This window comes from Heloderma suspectum, chromosome 5 (genome assembly GCF_057233095.1).
Source record: "Heloderma suspectum isolate Gila_16-S chromosome 5, 16-S_ref, whole genome shotgun sequence".
Lineage (NCBI taxonomy): Eukaryota > Metazoa > Chordata > Lepidosauria > Squamata > Helodermatidae > Heloderma > Heloderma suspectum.
The window spans coordinates 15,052,465-15,070,828 of NC_139462.1; the positions used below are offsets into that span (position 1 = coordinate 15,052,465).

The 18,364-nt window shown below is 45.1% G+C and overlaps 1 pseudogene; it reads left to right on the forward strand.

Annotated features, from left to right (window-relative positions):
- The first annotated feature begins 945 nt into the window (after positions 1-945).
- Positions 946-17,486, forward strand: LOC146343603 (ferritin heavy chain A-like; annotated as a pseudogene).
- Positions 17,487-18,364: the final 878 nt, after the last annotated feature.

An 18,364-nucleotide genomic window follows, 5' to 3' on the forward strand; every position in this document is an offset into this window, starting at 1 on the left:
CCATTTGCATCCGCAGAAGCCCGTCTGCAGCCAGAAATCCAGCTGTGGACGACCCTGGCCAGCTGCTCCATGGCCTGGCCGCGGAGCAGAGCTGGCCATTGAGGATTCCGGGGGGGGCGGACCAGATCATCTCCCCCCCCCCCCCCGTTGAGGATTCCGAGGAGAGGGATGGAGCACCTCCCGCCCCACCGCGAAAAATTCCGTGAAAAGGTGGGTTTCGTACATCCCTAATTAAGAGTTCAAGTTCATTCTGTTTGTTTCCCATACTCTGGGCATTAGTATATAGACATCGAAAACCATGTGCTTCATAGTCTGGCTTTCTTCCTACATGTTTCTGAAGACTATTATTGGGTGCTATTAGAGCGGTTCTCTCCGTTGCAGTGCATGAGCCTACATCCATTGTTACCCCCAACTTTACATCTCCCTTCCCCGTAGGATTCAGTTTAAAGCCCTCCTGATGAAGTTCTTCATGCTGTGGCCAAAACACATTCTTCCCATCCTTTGTGAGGTGCAGCTCACAAAGTCAAATCAGTCCATCCTAAAGGAAATCATCCCTGACTGCTCATTGGAAGGACAGATACTGAAGCTGAAGCTCAAATATTTTGGCCACCTAATGCGAAGAGAAAAGTCCCTGGAAAAGACCCTGATGCTGGGAAAGATTGAAGGCAAAAGGAGAAGGGGACGGCAGAGGATGAGATGGCCAGATAGCATTACCAATGCGATGAATATGAACTTGAGCACACTCGGGGAGAGAGTGCAGGATAGGAAGGCCTGGCGTGCTATGGTCCATAGGGTCACAAAGAGTCAGACACGACTTAACGACTGAAAAACAAACTGCATATATACCTCCTCCTGAGCCACATATTCTTCTATAGCAGCAGTTGAGAAGAGCTTGCGTTGCTATTTGGTTTTTGCTTTCCCCCCCACACTCTCTTGGTCTTAGATATGGCTTCCCAAGTGTGCCAAAACTTCCATGCTGAGTGTGAGGCTGCTGTGAAGCAGCTGGTGAATTTAGAGCTGCATGCGAGCTATGTGTACGTGTCCATGGTAAGTTGCTGTTTATTATCTCTTCCACTGGGAAAAACATGATCACTGTGTGCGATTTCAGTTTTACCCCAGTCCTACATATGTCTATTCAACCTTATGGGTTGTTCAGCTTATTGATTTGTTGTTTGTTCAGTGGGCTGAGCCACGTAGTTGGAGTCTGGGGTTCCACACCCCAAGAAGCCTTGAAATAGCTGCCAGGAGAGTGGCAGCTAATGTTAAGTCTGCCTGCAGCTCTCACCAGAACTTGCCCCAGCAAGGGCCCCTTCCTGGAACATCCTTTTTTCTTTAAAAAGACACACACTTTATAGGCAGGAGGCAGAGCCAGCCAGGCATGTACATGGTCCCATATGCTAAGTTGTTTTTTTAGAAAATTGTACTGTTGAAAAATCTTTTTTCTATAACAAAACTGTACTTATTACCATCAGGTCAGTAGAAACACATGGCACTCTGATCTCAGAAGCTAAGCAGGGTCAGCCCTGGTTAGTACTTCCATGGGAGAGTGCCTGGGTTAGGGATGTCAGAAAATTCCACCATGGATCTCGGTGAGGCCGAATGCCAATGCATTCGGTCACCCAAAATCTGCGACGGAACGAAGCCCCCCGCCCCACCACCGCGCGAAAGGCGTGCGAAACGGGACATTTACCTGGTGCTGTTCGCACTTCTTTGCGAATGGCGGCCGTGTCTGTGGCCGTAATATTTACGTAGCCTATCATGGCTAACACAGGGACACCATTTGCATCCCTGAGGAGGATGTGATAGGCTAAGTAAATATTTACGTAGCCTATCACGGCAAAAAAAAGGGAACGCAAATGGCGGCCGCCATAGCCACTGCCATTTGCGTTCCCTTTTTTTGCCGTGATAGGCTACATAAATATTTACATAGCCTATCATGGCCAAAAAACAGGGACGCTAATGGCGACCGCCGTAGCCGCCGCCATTTGCGTCCGCAGGCTCCACACGGCACCTGCAAATGCACCCGGCCAGCAGCTCAGTGGAGTTGCCGTGGAGCAGAGCCAGCGGGGTTAGGATTTTGGGGAGAGGTGCGGAGTGTCTCCCCCGCACCGCGAATCACCCTGTCAAAAAGGTAAGCGACTTTCGTATATCCCTAGTACAAGGCTTCCTGCACTGAGCAGGGGGTTAGACTCGATGGGCTTGTAGGCCCCTTCCAACCCTATGATTGTATTCTTTTAGTCATGATGCTATAACTTAAATGCAGAACTGTACATACTTAAGAGTTTTGTCTGTTTTCTCAAACCTGGCAAATGGCGTTTGTTTTTTACTAGGGATGTACGGATCCCCTTACCTGGGGTCCCTGGGGGTGTCCACAGGTGGGGGGAGGCAACCTGGTCCTCCCCCCAGAATCCTCCCCAGCTAGCTCCGCTCCACGAGGAGTCTGCAGAACTGTCAGCCGGCTCCGGCCACTGCCGGTCTGCAGACGCAAATGGCATCCGGTGTAGGGGACGCCATTTGCATCCCTGCTGTTGGCTGTGATTGGCTACATAAATATTTACATAGCCTATCACGTCCAACGGCAGGGACACAAATGGAGTCCACTACGCCAGACGTCATTTTGTTCCACAGCCTGGCAGCAGATGGCTGCAGAGCGAAGATGGCAACCCGGACCAGCCGCCACCAGGTAGGTTCCGTCCTGAGGGGATTTTGGGGGGTGGCGGGGGGTAGTCCGTTCTGCCACGGACTCCAGGGGGCAGATTCCAAAGAATCCGGCCTCATTGGAGTCCATGGCAGATTTCTCCACCATCCCTATTTTTTACTCTAACATATCATGAATGTGGAAACAGTTGTAACACATCAAATGTCACAGCGATGGAGAGAAGACGTATTAGTTGTGTGTGTTACAAGTGAGGCAATACCCATGGCTATCTAAGCAGAGGGTGAGGAGCATAAGACCATTAAGTTCAGGGTCTAAAGCTGCACCACTGGACTTGTTTCCTAAATAAGTGTGCATAGCTTTGTACTTCCAGCTATGTGAACATGCCTATGGTAAACCTCAGTTAGTGGGGCTTGGTAGACCCCTGATGCTTTACCCTGTTTTCAACACACAATTGCCTGGAGAACTGGGCAAGGAAACAACAACTATATACTGAGTTGTTCCAACTAGCATTTTTTTACAGAAATAACAAAAAGGCCAAATGGGGCAATGACTATTGTAACAGGAATCTATAAGTCTGCCCAGCACTTCCACAGATGGCCAGTTTTTCAGCTACTGCATCAATACTTGGTTAAGTAGGCTCCTCCTGCATAGATACACTTGCTGGAGCAGCTTATATCTTTGGGACTGCATTTTGGTTAAACATCCTGCGATCTTGGTTTAATTATGGCTTCCATGCTCCCTCCATTCATATTCCTTCCAGTCTTCCCAGTTTGACCGCGATGATGTCACCCTGCACCAAGTGGCCAAGTCTCTGAAGGAGCAGTCCCAGGAGGAGAGGGAAAATGCTGAGAAGTTCCTGAGATACCAGACCAAGCAAGGGGGCCGTGTTGTGCTACAGGACATCAAGGTGAGTGGCATGGAAGGTCTTTAGCTCAGCTTAATTCAAGGAAAGAATAGGTTGAGATCTGATGCTGCTTGAATGCAGCAACCATATGCTGATGTAGCCATTCCATGTTTTCGGGGGGATACAGAAACCAGGATGAATGGGGCAGCAGCCTGGATGCCCTGCAGAGAGACCTGCAGCTGGAGAAGAAGGTGAACCAGGCCCTGCTGGACCTACACAAGCTGGCAATAGAGAAGGGAGATCCTCAAGTGAGTTTACAGTAATACTGTAATACGATAGGATGGTGCCCTAATACACTTATTCTGGCATCAGCTTTTGTGGATACTGTTCACTACTGCATCTGTTGAAGTGCAGTGTCTGCAAAATCTTATGCCATTACGCCCCTGTGATGTGGGGATTAGCTACCGACCATCTGCAGACTGAGGATGTTTAGGTGCTTTTCATTCCGTCATCCACTCATTAGCAGAATTGGATTTTTTCCAATTTCCCAAATTTGCATGAATTTGCACTGGTGAAAATGTGCGGCCCCCCAAAAAAAGGAGCAACCCCCCTAAATACACAAATGCCTCCAAAATGTGCTTTTTAAATTTGATATATCCTTTCTACCACTAAATGTGTGTAAAAGTCCAAACACCCACACACTCTACTCCTTAAGTCTGTGGAATCTGTGTGACCTGAGAAAAACCAGTCTACTGTGGAATCCTGGGATCAGATTCATAGAAATCCAAAGTCACTTGATTCCGTTGTGGATTTCTTGGACATCCCCAGGATTAATAGATGGGCAGCATTGCAAAAGTGGACACTGAGAGCCCTTACAGCTGTAAAGAGACTTGTACTTCAAGCTAGCTTGGAAGGATAAACACCCACTGTGTGTCATTCATCGGACTGAAGAGCTTATGGCCCTTGCTGCATTTGAACATACGTCCCACAGCAGTCAGTCCTGTTACCTTATGGATGCTTATATTCAAATATGAACTGCTTATATTAACATATATATTTGAAATGGAAGTGTTAACTCCTACCTTCCCCCTCTTTTTCTTTTCTTTTTTTATTAAGGGTGATGTAAATGATTCTGTATGAATATGTTTTATGGTATGTTCCCTTGTTTCTCTCTTGTGGTCCCCCCTTTCTTTTGTTGCTGTTACATTTGCATATATATGTGCAAATGTAAGAGGCTCATGCCAGAATAAATATGTTAGTATTTCAGGTGCCACAGGAGTCTTTGTTGTTTTTGCTGCAATAGACTAACCTGGCTCCCCCTCTTGAGTGTTCTTACGGGGCTGAGGTTATGCCTACCTTGCCGGACATCTTCGGGGGTGGAGAGACATTTTTGTCTCTCTGAGGGCAGAGCCCCACTGTCCCAGAGTAAGCCAAAGAAGTCTGGGTGCATTGCCACTCTGCTGGGTTGTCATGCCCTTCAGAAAGGCTGCCTGGGATTACAGGCCTTGGCCCAGGATTTGCCCCATCTCCCTTCCTCTGTCAGCAACTCAGCTGGCCAGTTAAAATTTATTTCCCCTGCTTGGATCTCCCAAGACCTAACCCAGGGGGAGGGGGGGCAAAGCTGTACAGAATGGTGGGTGGGCTTTACTTCACAGGGGGGAGTTGTCCCTCTCTTCAAAGTACAGGCAACACCTAGTTTCAGGCCTAATAACTCTTTGGTTCTCTGGTTTCTATGGCTGCATGGTGGACAACATTTGGGGGCCTTTTGCCTGTCTGCCTGATGAAAATAAATCAAAGGCAGTTGACTTTTCAGTATGTGACAAGGTTTTTGATGGGTCCTGAGATTTTTGTTGATTAACATTGTCATTTTTATACATTGGTTCTACACTACATTATATTGTATTTTTAGGGTTTTAATTTTTGTAAACTGGAGAAAGATATAGAAATGTAAGAAATGAAAATGAAATAGGTGATGCTTTTGGCAGCTATTTTAACAGTAGCCTGATCCTAAGGAATGAAAGGCACAGGAACAAGGACAAGCATCTGGTAACTCTGTCTGATCCAATCCTATCCATCCTTCAGGCCACCCATCCTTGATCATGTTGCCATCTCTTTCTGGTAGGATGCCTAGGTCCCTTTCTGCCAGCTCTATGAGTGGCAGGAAGGTAACAGCTGCAGCTCTCCCTTGTACATTGTCTCTGCTTTTGGACATGCTGCAGCACTTATGTTGCTGCCTCTCCTGAATTTCCAAAGGCATGGGATCCTTACCAGAAAAGGCAACAGCCCTCATCTTGTTATTATTATTTATTTATTTATTTATTTATTTGTTGCATTTATATCCCGCCTTTTTTCCTCTTGCAAGGAACCCAAGGTGGCTTCCTCCTCTCCATTTTATCCTCACAACAACAACCCTGTGAGGTAGGTTGTGCTGAGAGTCTGTGACTGGCCCAAAGTCACCCAGTGAGCTTCCATGCCTGAGTGAGGACTAGAACCCAGATCTCCTGGCTCCCAGCCCAACACTCTAGCCACTACGCCACACTGGCTCTCGTTATGGAGCTTATCTGAAGCATTGCAGCTTTTTTAGTGCTCCTCCTGTCCTCTGCACCATGTTCTTCCCATCCCTCCATTTATTTGTAACATTTTATATCTTTAGCATACAACAGAGGGTCAAAATTTCTCTCTCTGAAGGTGCAATTGACATTTCGAGGGAAGCCTTCATTCATGCCAACAGGATCATTCCTTCAAGTGAACATAGCACCCCAGAGGGCACTTTTAGTCAGGTCCGTGAACTACCCCCCACTTCCCCCATGGTCTCATGACTGCTATTTTCATAATATAAAATATGTGTGTTAACTGTGTTCATCTAAGTAATGTTCTTTCTCGTCTGGGGTTAGGGACAAGCAGCTACCAATGAATACGATAAAAAAAAAAGAACAGGAAATACACAATACCAGAACAGATCACATACCAAGTATGTAATCACATAGGCGTGCATAGACTAACTACAGAGTAATTTCAAAATATATTTAGAGCTAAACGCTCCAGCTTCCACCCTCATCAGTAGTCAGTACTGATGAGGGCAGAGGCAGAAACGTTTAGCTCTAAATATATTTTGAAATTACTCTGTGTCTGTCTGTCTTTCTTATAAATTTTAACTTAAGACACACTGCATCCAAACTGGATCTACAGCCTCCTTGTTGCTTTGCTGTGCTGCTGCTTTACACATCTGTCTGTTTATCTATCAGTAAACAAAAGACAGGGAATAACCCCAAGAGTACAGAAGCGACACATACACATATCAACCTCTCAAGAGCCTGGTTTTCACTGACAACTAAAGGCATACAGTTGTGGCAGGCAGGCCTTCTTGGGGAGAGAATTCTTCAAGGATGGCAGGCATCACTACTCCTTGTAGACATACATACTGATGTTCATTTGGCAGGGCTGCATAAGAGGGGGCCATGTTTTTCCCCCTCCCAGTGTCTGATAGGACTGCTTTGTTCCGTCGTACTCCATCCCACACCATGTAAAGACCTTTTTATTCCCCCAGTATTTTAGCATTTTAGCTTCCTAGTCTTTTAGCTTTTATGTTTTTGCACTGCTGCTAGGTTTTACTCTGGTTGAATTGTTATATTGTGGTTTTAATTATTTCATATTTTATATTGTTTTATCCTGCTCTTTTTTGTTTTAATTTTTGGGAACTGCATAGAGAGCTTTGGCTGTTGGGCAGTATAGAAATGAGATAGATAGATAGATAGATAGACAGATAGACAGACAGACAGACAGACAGATAGAATTGTTCAGCCACTGCAAACCCAGCATCCTTTGCTCCTTGCAATTTTGTTTTCTCCTTCTGTGCACATGCATGCCCCCTGACACCACAGCCTCTCTGGGTGGGAGGGGGGAAAGATGGGGTGTGGAGAAAGTGGCAGGTAGTGATTGGGTGGGGTCGCAGTCCTTGCTCCCCAGCCTTGACTGCCACTGAGGTGAAACAATTAATTTCAACCTTAGGTAGGTGGAAGGCACCTGGGGAATATATACTTCCTCCAGAGATTTTTGTGTGTGAATAATTTACATTGGTGGGCTCCCATACTGGCCAAGCTTTTCACTTTTATCAACTCAATTGGCAGATTCCCCAGTGGTTGGAATCAAAGTACTGTTGTCCCGATTTTCAAGAAGGGGGACAAATCCTCACCAGCCAACTATCTCCCCATTACCCTGTTGGATGTATCTTCCAAATTGTATACACAATATCTGCTCACTAAAGCAGAGGCTTGGCAGATCAAAATAACATCATTGGAGAGGAACAAGCAGGCTTCCATCATGGTAGATCAGCCATAGATCAGTGTGTTGTGTTAAAACACCTGAGGGAGAAATATGCAAGTCCCCTGAAGAAGCATTTATATGCTGCTTTTGTCGATTTGACCTCAGCCTTCGATGGAATAGACAGAGAGAGGCTGTGGCATAAATTATGGAGGCTTGGGATGAACAGGCACCTTTTGATTTTGATCAAGGACTTATATTCTGATACAGTGATTCAAGTAAGAGCTGGTAAAGAAGGACAACCATCAAAAGAGATTAAGGACACAATCGTATGGCTCCTAGTCAGCGGCTTGATGCCCATAGGATTGGTCAGTTCCCAGGAACCAAGCTTGGAGCCCGCACTCTGAGGTCAGTTCCCAGAGAACTGACCTCCACCCCCTCTCGCACCACCTGGTAGGCAGCGCAGATCAGCCCTGCACTCCATGCTCAGAAGAGTTCCTGGGGGCGAGGAGAGGGAAGTGCCGTTCCGATGCTTCCTATGCGTCGTCCAGCATCCACCACCACCCACTCCAACTTCCTGCAGCTAGACAGCTGAAATCGGCTATCTAGCCATGAATGCAGGGCAGCTGAAGCATGGAGGGGACAATAGGTGGATAGGTGGTCACCTCTGAGTTCAGAGGTGGCCACCTATCCCAATAGGATTGCACCCTCCATTATTTGGGAGTCTGTTTGACTCAGAATGGATCCTGGACTGGCCACTTGTCAGCTTCTAAGCTGAAGACTCAAAAATCTATGCAGACAGTATTAAAATTTGCCAAAGCCAAGGGAGGTAATTTTGTTGTTCCGGCTGTTAGAGTTTTTGTTGCAAAGGTCATTCCACAGATTATATATGGGGCTGAGATATGGGGTTTCTCTGAGAGATGTTCAGTCCTTTACTGAGTAAATTCTTAAGGGCATTACTGGGTCTCCCACCAAGTACACCTGCCACTTACATAAGGGCAAATGTCAGAGTAATGCCAATAATATACTCTATTTGGTGTACTGTTTTCTTCTACTTCCTCAAAATGAAATGCTCAGCTAATGTAGTAATAACTCATTGTGTAGCAAAGCAGAGAAGCTCCACTGTTAAAAGTAATTGGTTAATAAGATGTGAAGCAAGTCTGACGACATTTGGACTTGACCCTAAAGTGGTAGCATCTAGTGATGTACAGAACAGCAGCAAATCCATTCAAGAACAGATGCAGCAATATTATGTTAGATTGGATGTTGAAGCAATTAGGGTATCCAGATTTTCCTCTTGTTACCCCTCCCTAAAAACATGCCATGGGGAAAAGAAATACCTGTCTGACGTCACATCTCCCTGTCTTTGCAAGGCCTTCATGGCCTTGCGCTTCTAGACAATGAAAACTAATTCTAGGGAAGGAAGATATAAAAACATCCCCAGGGAACAACGTTTCTGAATTTGTGGCAGTCACATGGTTGAGGATATAATACACTACGTGCTACATTGCAAGTTATATAAAATTCCAAGAGATAAATATTGAATGAGATGTTTAGCACATGTAGCTAACCTTGATGATACGAATAAAATTAAATATTTCTTGCCAAGTACATCCAAGTTTGTTATGCTTAACACAGCTAGATTTGTGGTAAAAGTAAGCAGCCCAACTCAGAACAGCCCAAGAGGATTTATTTTTTTTTAAGAAAAGTTGGTATCTGCCATCACACATTCTTATAAGCCACTGCGTATTTGCATACTGTTTATTGAATTTTAACCTGGTGATAGAATTTTTATAGTTATTACCCTGTATTGTATTGATAGGTATCTGTTGTTGGTCTCTTTGGCTATAACCTATACTTGGTCTCCTAATAAATAAATGATGATGATTATTATTTTTTCTCCCAACTCAGACCCTAACTACCCATACTACACAGCAATATTCCCCTTATAGCATGCATGACTCCTCCCTCTCTCTCTCTCCACACACACACACAACAGTTGTAGTTTTCTGTCTTCATCTTTCACACTCCTATATCTCTGCAGTTTATTCTATCCTTCTCCTTTGGCCATCTCAGCCATCTTGACCCTTTCTTCCATCCTGGGGCTTCTCTCTCCTAAAAGTCTAGCGTGTTTGCCAAAGTGGCAACAGGGGCTCAGTGAGGAAAATAATTCTTGGGCCAGGGGTGGGGGAGGCTCCTAGACAAATAATGATGGTCTTACTCATGACCTATTTTTGTGATCAGTATGTTTGGGCATAAGACGACTCTTCCTCAACTCACTTCATTTATGTAGCTGATGGCTTCTGCAAGAAAACATTGGCCTGCCTAATAAGGCAGAAAGGGGTTAGGAAATGCTCAAAATTGCAAAGCATTAAACCAAGAAATCAGTTTAAAATTGACAGCACTGGTATTTGAAGCTTTTACCTTATGTTCTTGCTTCCAAACTTTACCTGCATGTTTGGCTGGCAAAAAAGGTGTGTGTGTGTGTATGGAAATAGCTCTCTCTTTAAAAAGTACATACGTCAGTTATAGACAAGGACAAAGGATGTAATGACAATTTCCCTTTCAGTCCATTGAACTTATGCATATCCAGAAAAAGAAAACAAAACAGGACACCAATTTTCACCTGCTGATTAATGTATATAGATGCGAATTTAGAAATAATTACTATAATTTAAATAGAAATACAACACATCTTACCATAGTGGGGAAGATTGTGACCAGGTGAGCTGTGTGCCAGCTTGATCTGCTGTCCAGGTGCTATTGATGGGCAGCTTCAAGGCCCAGCTCTTCCTTCTGATGGGTTTTTTTTTTAAATCTTTAAAACAGACTTCATCTGGATGACCCTTCAAATAGAAAACTGTCCTCTGTAAAGTAGGACACATGGCCACCCTAGCATGACACCTTCAACTCAATAACTGCAACACATTCATCTTGCTCCTATACAGTGTATTTAACCTAAACGTCTCCAACAATTTTGGGGATGGAGATTGGGCCAAAAAGTGTGTAGAAAAAGGGAATGATTTGGGGGAATTATTAATTATGAGAGAGAGGGAGGGGGATTTACTATTATAGGAAGCAGTGGCGGGGGTTTTTCTTTTCTTGACCAATAACAATGGGGTCTTATTTCCCCCAATGAAGCTCCAGGGAACAATACCATATCATGATGTAGCATCATTTCCAGTGACCTATTCTGTGAGAACCCATAGGTATCACCTGTTCCAGAAAATTGCCAACAACACACACACACACACTTTTCATGGAACAGGGGGACAGAAATACCCCTGAAAAATGTGAGGAATGTTCAGCACAGTATTGTTAAGCACAAAAAAGCCCATTAATTTCAAGGGAAGCTCTAATTTTCCATTGGAATGGCTTTTCCCCTTTCTGTATAATTGTTCTCCTTGAAAGGGAACTCCAAAGGAGACTAAATTTGACACACTGATAATTTCAGGGGATTCTACCAGGTTTCCTTGAAGGGTTTTGTTTTAGGCAGAATTCTTCCAAATTCTGTGCCTTTAACCGTTGTGTTAGTAATGGTATTTCAGCAGGTGATACTTTCCCCATCATAGTGGAAAAATTCACCAGGTGAATTCATTTATTATACATTTAGGGTGCAAACTTTGCATGTTTAGACAGAAAAAAAATCCTATAACTCCCAGCATTCCCCAACCTGCTCAGAGTTATAGGACTTTTTTCTGTGTAAACATTTATAAGAGTGTACCCTCTTTAAAAGGTACCTTTGAGGGTAAATCCTCTCAAAACAGCTTACAACAAAACTTCAGACCACCAAGCATAATAAAACTAGAATAAAAACAGAAAATCAATTAACAGTTAAAACCAAATTTAATAGAATTTTGACTTGTCACACACCTGATGAAGACACAGGAGCTCTGTGGGGGGAAAGGTGGCAATCTTCTGTACAAGAGCTCTTTCACATGTGCAAAAAAAGAAGACATTCACTTACCTAGTGACATGCCTAGTACCATCCAGTGGCAAAACAAAGATCTGAACCTAGGCCTCTCCAGTCCAAGTAGCATGTTCCAATGTGTCCTTGTGTGTGTGAATTCAGTTTCAGCCCCATCCATTGCATGTTTTTTTTTTCCAAACTAATATTGCAGTCCTATGCATGTCTGCTCAGAAGAAAGCCCCATTATGTTCAACAAGGCTTACTCCACTTAGGGTGTATAAGGTAAGCTGCAATCCTATACACATTTACCTGGGAATCAAAACTATGATATTCTGAGTAAGCACAGAGCTTTTCTACATGAGGCATTTATTGCGCACCTGTCATACCCTACTCACAGTTGTTTATAGGTTTTTTAGATGACTTCTGTGTCTAAAAAGTACTTTCAGCAGTTTTGTTTTTTAAGAGTAGGGAAATGCGGTATTTAATTGTGGAAGCAAAAAAACCTGGTTTCTCACTTGTGTATTTGCTCTATTCTGCTATAGCACAGCACCACCTACAGGCTATGTGGAAGAAAAACAGGCAAGGAAATGCTCTTCATGTAGTGCTCAGATCTCAGTCCTGCTATGAAACTGAAAGTAGATAGAGCCAATTAACACCCTCATGTAGAAAACCTCATATAGGATTAATCTGTGAGTCTCACTGATTCAGTGATTATTGGAGCATCCTTTTTTCTCACTGATTCAGTGATTATTGGAGCATCCTTTTTTCTTAAAAACAAAGAACAAAAACCATAACACTTTATAGCCAGGGGGTGGTGCTGCCTAGGTATGTATGTGGTTGCATATGCTAAGGTTTTTTATTTTCTACTTTTAAAATTTATCCTTTTAAAATTTATCCTTTTCTACAATAAAACTTCACTTACTCTGAAATAAATATGTCTGGTATCAGGGTAGAAGAAGCACATTGCATTTTACTCTTGTAGCCATGATGTTTCTGACTTAAACAGAAAACTTCATCTCCTCAAGAGGTTTTTTTTTCCCCATTTTATCAGGGCTGGCAAATGGGGTTTGCTTTTCATTCTAACTTATCAGGAGTGTAGAAGTTGTTGTAACCCATGAAATGCCATGGGGATGGAAAGTCAAGAAAAGAATAGAAATGTTTGCTGCGTGTTCTGTGAAAGAAGCAATACATATGGTCATCTAAACATTTCTCAAATTGGGTGGGGTCTAATAGACATCTGGTGTCTTAAATACTTATTTCTTCCTTCAACTTGTAATAATCTCAAAGTGTGAGTAAAAAGCCCTTCTACTGAATTGTTAACTGCTACCATTTATAATGGTAACTATAGAAATCAGCTTTTTGCCACGGTGCAGTTACCTAGGATCCTCTTGTCCTGCTATATTAAAAGGGCTGCATTCTTTTTTGTTCTCCCTATTCTTTATTTAGAATAGAAGGGGAGAGGGGACCTCAATTCCCATCCACTCCAGCCAGCATGGTCATGAATGGTGGGATTGTTCATCACCATTTTGAGGGCCACAAGTTCCCAGCTATGATTTAGAGTGACGTACCCTGAAAAGGCTGATGGGTCTTCTTAGTATGAAAATAGAGTATGGAACGGCCATGGGTTAGTGGACTGAACTTGGCGGGGAGGGTCTATCCCTTTTGGGGGTCTAGTAAAACAAACTTGCTCTGAACCTGTGGGCCACTGGGAAATTTCTTATGAGATGGCTCAACTCTGCTGCTGAAGCAAGTCCTGAAAGCTACTCTGCACCAAAACATTGTTCCTCCATGCTTTGACTAATGTATCCAGAACAGATGATGGCCTGATCGTCCTAATACAAAATAAGTGAAGTATCCACCTCAGAGTTGAGATAGTCTTACCTGGCATAAGGCAGCTTCCTATCTGTCTCAATGCTAGAGCCCAGTGGGGTCATCCTATGAAGCTGGTTGGTGGGAGATTCAGGTAGGGATATAGGAAAGTCACTTACCTTTTCAAAGGGTGACATTCACGGTGGGAGTAGGGATGGCGGAGAATTTCTCCCCGAAACTTCGGGGGGCTGAGCGCCAACGTGTTCGGCCCCCCGAACAAGTTTTGGGGAGAAATCCTCCGAACCCCACCCCACCCCCCGCACCCCCCCCAGGACAGGACTTACCTTCACCAAATGTCCCTCCCGGTGGTGGGTCCGGCCAGCGGTTCGGCGGGTGTTCGAGCGGGGCGGGAGCGGCAGCCGGTCTTTCGACCGGCTGCCGCCGCCGCCATTGCAATCAAAGAAAAAAAAAACGCCCCCTGATAGGCTACGTGACGATTCACGTAGCCTATCACGGCTAGATTTGCAAAGTCAGCCGTGATAGGCTACGTCAATCGTCACGTAGCCTATTACGGGTGACTTTAAAAAAAAAAAAAGTGCGTACGGATAATGGCGGCCCCCATAGGGAGCCGCCATTCCCGTTCCTTATTTGGTCGCTGTAGTCTACGTAAAGATTTACGTAGACTACGGCGAAAATAAGGGCAACGCTATTTGCGTTGCCCTTATTTTCGCCATAGTCTACGTAAACATTTACGTAGACTACAGCGACTAAATAAGGAATGCGAATGGCGGCTCCCTATGGGGGCCGCCATTAGCGTACGTGCTTTTTTTTTTTTTTAAGTCACCCGTGATAGGCTACATGATGATTGACGTAGCCTATCACGGCTGACTTTGCAGATCTAGCCGTTATAGGCTACGTGAATCGTCACGTAGCCTATCGGGGCGTTTAAAAAAAAAAAAAAATTTCGCGTTCGCGGCCGGGCGAGGCGGGAAGCCTCCTCCCCGGCCTGAATTTCGGCCGGGGCGAGGCGGGAAGCCTCCCCCCCTGGCCTGAACTTCGCGGGGGGAGCAGCGAAGCGCCTCCCCCCCACCGCGAACGTCCTTCGACAAAAGGTAAGGGACTTTCGTCCACCCTAGGTGGGAGGGAGGTGCTCTGTCCCACCCCCCGAAATTCTCTCCAGCCAGCTCCGCTCCACAGAGATTCCGCAGAGCTGCTGGCCGGGGCCACTCACAGCCGGACATCCGGCCGTTGGGCAGCCTGCAGGGATGCAAATGGCGGCTGCTGTAGCCGCCATTTGCTTCCCTGTATTTTGCCATAATAGGCTACGTAAATATTTACGCAGGCTATCACAGCCAAAAAAAAGGGAATGCAAATGGCGGCCGCCTTAAATTCCTGGAGGAAAAGGCTATCAATGGCTAGTCTTGATGGCTATGTGCTACTTCCAGTACCACAGGCAGTATGCCTGTGTGCACCAGTTGCTGGGGAGATTGGGTGGGAGGGTTCTGTTGTGCTCATGTCCTGCTTGTGGGTTCCTGATTGTCAGCTGGTTGGCCACTGTGAGAACAGAATGCTGGACTAAATGGACCCTTGGTCTGATCCAGCAGGGCTTTTCTTTTCTTCTCTTAACCACCCCGTTTCCCCAATTGTTGATCCTGCTAAAACCCCAACTGGTTTCTGCGCAGTGCCTTTTCTCCTAAGGTTTTGTTATCATCAGTAAGAGCTTTAAGTTAAAATATGCAGATATTTTGACCCTGTCCCTTTGGCCTTGCTCACCAGAGGAATCTCACCCCCTGAGAGCTCCTTCAAAATTGAGTTCAGGCCTTGGGCTGAAAGGTTCAACATCCCTGGTCTACTCTAACCAGCAGTAGCTCACCATGGACTCTGGTAAACAACTTCACCATTGGTTGCTATCTGAGGTCCTCTTTCAGCTGAAGGGATTGAACATGGGACAAAATTATGGCCCCACACAACAGTTCTGCTCAGGCTGGAGAGAAACATTAGAGACTGTGGCCTTTTTACAATCATTGCATTGTGGAAGGTGCAGTTCTTCCTCCTCTTCCAGCACCAGAACATGAGGTTCATCTCCTGAAGCTCCCCTTCCTACTGAAAGTAAACAATCTCCATCCTTAACTGTAGTTGGGGTGACCAGATTCCATGCTGGCATAAATCTTTCATCTTTGCTCATCTCTAAAGGAATCTGACATTCATTTAGTTGAGAGCAGATGACTTGGGGGGCGGGATGGGATGGTGTGTAGGTGCTATAGTCAGTCCAGACCTTAACCACAAGTGGATATGACTGGAAAAGGCTAAAAATGATACAAGGCAACACAGGAAATGACTGTTGGAATGGGCATTTGTATTTGGCCCAGCATTTCTAGAGGAGCAGGCCAACTTGCTCAGGTTCAATTTCTGTTTCAATGCTTGCAGAAGGGTGCAGAACTCTAGACTGCATGAACAGAACACGTGGAGCACAACTCGTTCTTCTGGTACAACATACTGGCTAAATCAATGGTGGGCAACGTGTGGCCCCCTAAATGTTTTGGCCTACAATGCCCATCACCCATAGCCTGTATAGTCAATGGTGTGGGATGATGGGAGCTGTAGGCCAAGACATCTGGAGGACCACAAATTCCCCACTCCTGGGCTAAATGTAAATGTAATCCTAAACTTGGTCTGTGTAGCTTTCATTCCTTCATTTTTAGTCCTATCATTTTGACCGTGATGATGTTGCCCTGTGCCATGTGGCCAAGTTCCTGAAGGAATAGTCCCAGGAAGAGTGGGAGCATGCTGAGAAGTTCCTGAAATACCAGAACAAGCGAGGGGGGCGTGTTGTGCTGCAGGATGTCAAGGTGAGTGAAAAGGGGTGATCTTTAGCTGCTGCTTTGCAGAAGAAGAATATTTGGGCTTGATGTGTGTTGTACTTTGTGGACTCCTGTATAATGCATGCACTAAAGTATCTATTCTTTATCCTAGATTCTTTTCACAGAAGCCAGAGCAGGACGAGTGGGGCAACAGCCTGGATGCCTTGCACAGGGCCCTGCAGCTGGAGAAGAAGGTGAACCAGGCCCTTCTGGACCTACACAAGCTGGCGATGGAGAAGGGAGACCCTCATGTGAGTTTATAGTAATACTACAGGATTCTGAAACCTTCTCTGAATTGGGAAGTTTGAGAAGCTGAACACATCTTGGCTAGCTGAATAGCTTATAGTAAGTCTTGAATGAGACCTAAATTTTCAAAAGTAGCTAACTGAAAAACAATCTCATGGCAAGAGGTTTTTTGTGGGAAGAGGCCGTAAAGCCACAACCATCTTGAATTTTCTATGCTTCCATGGCATTTAAAATCTGAGCTAGGGATGGGAGGGCACCCCGCCCCCCCATCTGGGTTCTCCGGGCACCTGCCCAGGTCCTGCCCAGAGCTCTGCAATTGCCATTTTGTGAATATGTACATTTTTGCATATGAGTGAAAATGTGCATATTTGTATATGCATGAATAGGCACATTTTTGCATATGCACGTTTGCAAAAAAATGTGCATTTTCATGATCACTATTTTATTTTTCAAAAATGGCAGTCGCAGAGTGTGGGCAGCTCAGAGCAGGCTCTGTGAGTACAGGTGTAGGGGGTTCACTGGATTCCCGGATGGAATTGGGTGCCTGTGCCATCCCTAATGGGCATAATACAACTTCCAGCTTTTTGTCATGAATTGAGCTAAACCCCTAGCAACTGATGGTGCAGTCTAATCCAAAGGATATTAGTACACTCCCTTGTATTCCTATCCTTATGTTAGTTTCTGTACAGCTTTAGTTTTCAACAACATTTTTCTGTACACATCTCTCTTTGACTCCCTCAGCTGTGTGACTTCCTGGAGTCCGAATACCTGGAGGAGAAAGTGAAGGCCATCAAGCAACTGGGAGACCACCTCACCAACCTGAAGCGCCTGGGGCTGCCCCAGAATGGCACAGGGGAGTACCTGTTTGACAAGCTCACCTTGGGGGTGAGCAGCTAAACCCCTCAAAACTTGTGTAGCATGGTGTGTTTGCAAAAATAAAGCCAAATGTTAGCACAACCACTGTTGTCCTTGCCTTCTTCTGAGATACAGACCATTGGCCCCAGTGCTTGGAGGTATGAGGGAAATATAAGGAATATGTTGCACCCAGAATTAGTTTCGAAGAGGCAGAAGAACTAGAGATCAAATCACCAACATTCACTGGATCATGGAGAAGGCAAGAGAATTCCAGAAAAACATCTATTTCTGCTTCATTGACTACGCTAAAGCCTTTGATTGTGTGGATCACAACAAACTGTGGCAAATGCTTAAAGTGATGGGAGTACCAGACTACCTTACCTGTCTCCTGAGAAACCTGTACGAGGGTCAAGAAGCAACTGTAAGAACCAGACATGGAACAACCGAGTGGTTCAAAATTGGGAAAGGAGTACGACAAGGCTGCATATTGTCACCCTGCTTATTTAACTTATATGCAGAGGACATCATGAGAAACGCCGGATGCATCACAGGTCGGAATTAAGATTGCTGGGAGAATTATCAACAACCTCCGATATGCAGACAATACCACCCTAATGGCAGAAAGCGAAGAGGATCTCAAGAGCCTCTTGTTGAGGGTGAAAGAGGACAGTGCAAAAGCTGGTTTGAAACTCAACATTAAAAAAACGAAGATCATGGCATCTGGCCCCATCACTTCCTGGCATATGGAAGGGGAAGAAATGGAAGCAGTGACAGCTTTTACTTTCTTGGGCTCCAAGATCACCGCAGACGGTGACTGCAGCCATGAAATTAAAAGACGCTTGCTCCTTGGGAGGAAAGCTATGGCCAACCTAGACAGCATAGTAAGAAGCAGAGACATCACCTTGCCGACAAAGGTCCGT